This window comes from Cydia strobilella, chromosome 14 (genome assembly GCF_947568885.1).
Source record: "Cydia strobilella chromosome 14, ilCydStro3.1, whole genome shotgun sequence".
In the NCBI taxonomy this organism is placed as follows: Eukaryota; Metazoa; Arthropoda; class Insecta; order Lepidoptera; family Tortricidae; genus Cydia; species Cydia strobilella.
In genome coordinates this window covers 8,678,455-8,684,444 of record NC_086054.1, presented here as the reverse complement: position 1 = coordinate 8,684,444, position 5,990 = coordinate 8,678,455, and the positions used below count along the sequence as shown (strand labels likewise).

The window sequence follows — 5,990 nt, the reverse complement described above, 5'->3', positions numbered from 1 at the left end:
TAAACCTAGAGCGTTTTCACATTTCACATTGTCCGATCCGACGGATGTAGGTTCCTACTTCCTAGTTTCCTACATCCGCGTAGTCCGGCCGCGGGGGCGCGCCCTGGCGGCGTCTATTGCGGTCACGCACACTACTACAAGCATTATGCCTACACACACATACGCACACAAGTAAATATTATCGGTCCGACAGCTGACGGGGGGCTCCGACATGGCTGAATTTATTGGAAGCGCCTTTTCGATATCGGATGTCGGAAGGCGCCTATGACAAAAACAGCTGCAGGAGAGTGCCATTGGCATTAAGTCCGACTTTTTTGCGTTATTTATCGTTTTTAGGGTTCCGTACCCAAAGGGTAAAAACGGGACCCTATTACTAAGACTCCGCTGTCCGTCTGTCCGTCTGTCTGTATCTCATGAACCGGCTGTATCTCATGAACCGTGATAGCTAGACAGTTAAAATTTTCACAGATGATGTATTTCTGTTGCCGCTATAACAACAAATACTAAAAAGTACGGAACCCTCGGTGTGCGGGTCCGATTCGCACTTGGCCAGTTTTTTAGTAATAATGATTTAGGTATTAAATGCATAAATAAATACAGAGAAACAAATATATCTTACATTTTACTTCCTTCTGACATCCGATATCGGATTGAACAATGTGAAAACGCTTAAACGGGACGGGGGTTTGTGGACATGGAAAGTTGGAATTGGTACTAGTTAATATTCTGCATCGGCAGAGTTACGATTAGAAATCTATTTTTAATACAGTTGCTCAAAAAGTGCTACTTTTCGTGGCTGTTTAGCGTGCGGAAAGTTGGTTTTCGCGAACTAGTGCTTTTTACTTTTCCAATTTTTTTAAGTTTTTACTTGTTCCAATTCATGACTACTTATTGATGAGTGTTAATATTAGTTTCCTTTAAACGTCGTAATCAACATAAAAACCTACTGTTAATGTAAGAATACGAAAAATATGCATATTTCATATTTTATTACTTACCTCTTCATCATTATTGAATTTTGAAAAACCGTTTTTTATAAGTTGTCTGAATGGAACGGAACGCCTGTCAAAGATGAGGCGTATTTTCTTACTGCAAGAATGTTTTAAGTTTCCAAAGGAAACATTCGATATTGTTTTTATAAATATACGATACACAAATAATCATAATTAACGATATTTAGGTAATAATAGTACAATGTTTTAATATTTACAATTGTTTCTGTCTTATAGAACATGCATTTGAAAAAAAAAACTTTCATTGAAGTGGGTTCAATAATAATAACAAAATCTATTCTAGTCTAATATAAGCTAGAAAAACACTTCTTCATAATGTCAATGTCAATGATGTCACAGAATTAATAATATAAAAGTACCGAATTCCGTTCCTTACTTGTTGCTTTTCTTATTTTTTCGCAACTGTATTAAAAAACGTCGTTCGATACACGTGCGGAAATGTCATTCTGACAAGTAATGACATACTTTCCGCACTAGCATCGAAATGTACTTTTACAGTACATAATTATGGTGCTACTTTCTTGCACTAGTGCGTCAAATAGCACTTTTCGTGCATATGTCGAAAGTTTAAAGGGCCATATTTACTGTAAAACTTTGTACGATACACGTGCGAATATGTAATTCGCAACTCGTGTCGATTTAAAACACTCCCTGCGGTCGTGTTTTAATTTATCGCCACTCGTTTCGAATTTCCTCTTTTCCGCACTTGTATCGTAAATAACTATTTTGCATCCATAACGATTAAACAAAATCAACTTTTACATGTCCACTAAACTTTAACTTTTAAATGTCATGGACAGATATAAACGGGACGATTTGTTTCGAGTTTGGAAGGCGTCACCAAATAATATGAATAAAAGATTAGATTATACTAAGTAGGTAGGTATAGAAACAAGGTAAACAAACTAATAAATATTGCCAAAAATAGGTATCGCAGACAGGAACTAAAATATTGTCAAAATATTAAACTAATAACACATAGATAGATAGTCCCTAGTGTAGATAGTGTCGGTCTAAAAGTTGATTCGCCCAGGCACTACCTAGTGCTAATATTATGTGCACTGATACCAACTTCTCAAAGTAAGCATTGTCTGGAATTCTAATAATATTATTATATAGTTTATAATAGTGTGTCGATCGCATAAAAAACCGCAAATCGATGTACAGGTTAGCCGTTTGGCACAGGCATACTATAGGTCAAAACAAAATTTTTACCCGCAGTTCCTAAAAAAAATTCCCTACACGTATCATTTGTGGTATATTGTACAAAAAAAAAACAGCCATATCGTATCTAGAGGATCCCAAACTTGGTATGTTATGAAAATTCTTTTTGTTTAAGTTAAAAAAAATGGCTGAGATGTAATGATGTGGTATATTTTTAGAATCGCCCCAAAAAGCCCTTTCGATAGGTTTTGAAAAAAAAACCATACAAATAAAATGTTTCAGCACCCCTCCTAAGGGATTTTGTTTAAGGAACTGTGGGTCAAAAATTTTGTTTTGACCTCTAGTATGCGTGTGCCAAACGTCTAACCTGTACATCGATTTGCGGTTTTTCTTTGAAATTGGGGTCGAGCGGCTTCCACTAAAACGTTTAATTTTTTTTTCGATTTAGTTGAAACATGCAAATTAGTATTTTGACTATAGGTATAGACTATAAAATACTTAAAAAACAGAATTCAATCTGAATGATTATTGTTATTGTAAATAATTTATCCTTACTTGAATGTAGAATATTGTGATTGTGATATACCTATGTATTCGACTACATTACTTTTATCCTTAAGGTATGACGTGTACAGGAAATTTGATTTTAGGACAGAACATAAACTGAAAGCAAACAGGAAGGGCTGTGTGTTGTATACTAATGGTTAAATTGTTATAAAATTACGTTACTTTTATAAAGGCCTAGCACGATGGATCGAAAATGAAGATTCTAATTTTATGTACTGTGACAATCCTGGTTATTTGCAGCAATGAAGCCTTTAATAATCGTGGTAGGTGTACCAATGCCTATTTTTCTATTAGCCTACTTTCGTGTCCCACTGCTGGGCAAAGGCCCCTCGTTTTCTTCACTCGACCCTGTCATCGGCATTTTCCCTCCATTTGGAGTAGAATGCATCCAAGTCGTCCCGCCATCTCCTTTTCGGTCTGCCTGAACCCCGGCCTGCACCGTCTACGGTGTTCTATGGATCCCACTCAGTCACTATTCCGGGCCCACCTTTCCGGGTACATGCGACAGACATGTCCAGCCCAGCCCCACTTAAGCTTACCGGTCTTGACGCCTACATCTACAACTCTAGTTCTGGAGCGTAGTTCTGTGTTTCTAATTCGATCAGTTCTACGAACACCTAATATACTACGCTCCATCGCTCGCAGGCAAACCTTGAGTTTCGATTTCAGAGCCTCAGTTAATGACCAAGTTACCGTAGGTTAGGATGGGCAGGATGCACATGTCAAGGAGTTTGCGCTTAAGACACAAGGGAAGGTCACCCTTCATTAGCGCTTTGATGGACCAGAAGCTCTTCAAGGCGACTATCGATTTCGATAGACCGCCTGTTCTCGAAGCATGCTATCTGGCCCAAGTACGCGTACTCGTCGACATATTTTATATCCTTTTGTTTTTTTTTTTTTCGATTTCGATAGACCGCCTGTTCTCGAAGGATGCTATCTCGTCGACATATTTTATATCCTTTTTTTTTTTTGTCGGAGTGGGAATGCACTTACTCCGGCGTTTAACCCTCTTGGCCGTTCGTGAGGGCGCACTATAACATTCCACCACGGCGCCCTCCGATATTTTATATCCTGCCCATCTACTACTATGGTTTAGCTTGATTGGTCATTAACTTCGCTCTTTTCATTGTAAGTCCAACCTCAAGGGTCGCCGTGCTGCTGTGTACCAATGTAATTTTTATATTGTGTTTTAGAAAACGAGAAGGAGGTATTAATACCCTTCAAGCATTTAAAAAAAGTCTTATTATGCCTAGAGCCAGACGATCAACTGACCAAACTGACTAAGAGTTCTGTAAAAGATATCGATTTACGTTGGCAACTAATCAATGAGCATCCTAAACTCAACATTGAGTACAACACGGTTCCCAGCTGTAAAGTCAAGATAGATGCCGAAATAGAGCCTAAAATAATTCTTGCTGTAGTCGCTCCAAGACCACTAAAAACGTCCTCCCAGATACCTATGTATTTTTTGACACTCCTTTTCTGAATGAGAATGATGTGGATGAATTTCCCAACGGACTCTTTCCACTTCGTAGACATTGGCAATCTTTGAAACATGCATTTAGCCATTATTTGACGACTCATGGATACCAAAGGATGGTGGTTGTCTCTGATGACTCGTATTATAGTGCAGCGTTTGAAGCAGAGCTTATCGAGCATTTTAAAGAGAAGGAGTTCGTGTTTGATGTACAGAGAAAACCTAATAAAGGAAGCTTCGATCGGGTGAGTATAGCGCTAAATCTAGTTGATTTTTGGAATTAGAGTAAAATAAAAGAAACACTAACCAATAATCTTTCATATGCTTGAGGTGGTCAAAAATTGTGGGTTCAAACCTATTTTGTGCTGTATAGAGCAGAAAAAATCGTTCTCGAAAAATACAAAAAGATGACTAAAACTTCGGCCAAGATCCTTAACATATGTTACAAGTAGTTTGAGTAGTTTCTAACATAATATAATATGTTTTGTTGTCAACTATTTACAATCGGGGAAAACATTGCCTTTGAACATTTTTTGACGAGTCATGGGTGATGTTTGATAGGGTAAATGTAAGTTTATAAGTACATTATATAATAATATGCATATTAGCATAATAACATGCTAATATGGTAATTAACATTATAACTACTATGTAAAGCGGAGTATTAACCCTCCTAGAGCAGTAAATTTTACGCAAATCGTGATATGTTTATTGTTTATTATTATTACATTGTAATTACAGCGTTCGCCAATACATTACAATCTTAATACTAACCAATATTACTTAACTGTGTAATGTGAAACAATATTGTCTACTTCCACGATTTTCACTCATAATTTTAAAAATTAAGTCCTGCTTTAGTTTTAAAAATACGATGTAAAGTTATGTTAACCACCCGCCTGCCCGCCTGTTGTCTACCATAGTTTAAGTGCTTAATTTGTATGTCATGTCCTTTTTTATATTGGTGAGCAATAAAGAATATTTGTATTGTATTGTATTGTAAGTTTTTGCAAGCAAAAAAATGTGCGTAGTTTGCGAAATACTGCAAAAATATTTGAGATTTTTTAATTTATTAAAGTACAATTCCAACAATTTAAGGCTACCCATGGTGGGTATTATGCTTATTTGATTTTCAATAGTTAACCTAAAGTCATCACGGGTATTGCAGGCATAGGGTTCCCGTACCTTTAGATACTTTCGGAAATGTATATGTCCCATAAACAACATTTTTTTCCAGGCAATGAGATACATAATAGACAACAAAGCGTTCATAATAATCGTGAACATTGACAAGGAGAACGCGCAGAAGCTGACAGATGCTGCAAAGGAGCACGGCTTGTTGTCGAACCGATTCTTGTGGCTCGTTAGGGATTGGCCATTTGAAAACGTCAAACCATTGGTAAGCAACGAACTAGAATAACTATACAAGTCTTCCTAGAGCTCAAAAACCGGCCAAGTGCGAGTGGGACTCGCGCACGAAGAAAAATTTGGCTGTTTCAAACATTTTGGCTTGTTCATTTTCTATGGGAGGGTAATTTTTTTTGTGCAACAAGAGAGGAAAGTTGGTTTTTCTTGCGAGTGTTTATTTTGAGTCCCGAGAAAGCGAAAGATTCTATAATTGAATCACGAGCGAAGCGAGTTATTCTAAGTTAGAATCTTGAGCGTAGCGAGGGACTAGGGAAAGTAGGCTTGTTCGAGCTGCTGAGGTGAAAAATAAATAATAGTACTACCGTACAGAAAGGAAACTTCCTACAAAACCGATCTTTGTC

General features: G+C 37.2%; 1 long non-coding RNA gene across 1 annotated transcript; it reads left to right on the top strand.

The window, feature by feature from the left end:
• Positions 1 to 2,914: 2,914 nt before the first annotated feature.
• On the top strand, positions 2,915 to 5,615 carry LOC134747362 (uncharacterized). Its single transcript, XR_010128323.1, has 3 exons — positions 2,915 to 3,007; positions 3,938 to 4,466; positions 5,459 to 5,615. It is a non-coding gene; the product is annotated as an uncharacterized LOC134747362 (long non-coding RNA).
• The last annotated feature ends 375 nt before the right edge of the window (positions 5,616 to 5,990 follow it).